The following is a 276-nucleotide window of genomic DNA, read 5'->3' on the forward strand; positions in this document are numbered from 1 at the left end:
CTGCGGCAGCTACGTCACCGTGGAGCTGCAGACACATGAGACAAATTGCCCAAAATCATTCTCCGGGTGACTCCCACTTAGCTCCTTTCACGCAGAGCCAGTTCTGAACACACACACACACACACACACACACACACACACACACACACACACACACACACACACACAAACACACACACACACACACACAAACACACAGAAAAAAAATGCACGCACACACAGATGCACACTCATGCAGAGACACTCCCCACACGCCGGGTATTCTCTGGGCATTTT

General features: G+C 50.7%; 1 protein-coding gene across 1 annotated transcript in view; it reads right to left on the bottom strand.

Annotated features, from left to right (window-relative positions):
* mtr (5-methyltetrahydrofolate-homocysteine methyltransferase) overlaps positions 1-276 on the bottom strand; it is a 38,239-nt gene that overhangs the window by 22,226 nt on the left and 15,737 nt on the right. The window lies entirely within an intron of this gene.

This window comes from Plectropomus leopardus, chromosome 19 (genome assembly GCF_008729295.1).
Source record: "Plectropomus leopardus isolate mb chromosome 19, YSFRI_Pleo_2.0, whole genome shotgun sequence".
Taxonomy (NCBI): domain Eukaryota; kingdom Metazoa; phylum Chordata; class Actinopteri; order Perciformes; family Serranidae; genus Plectropomus; species Plectropomus leopardus.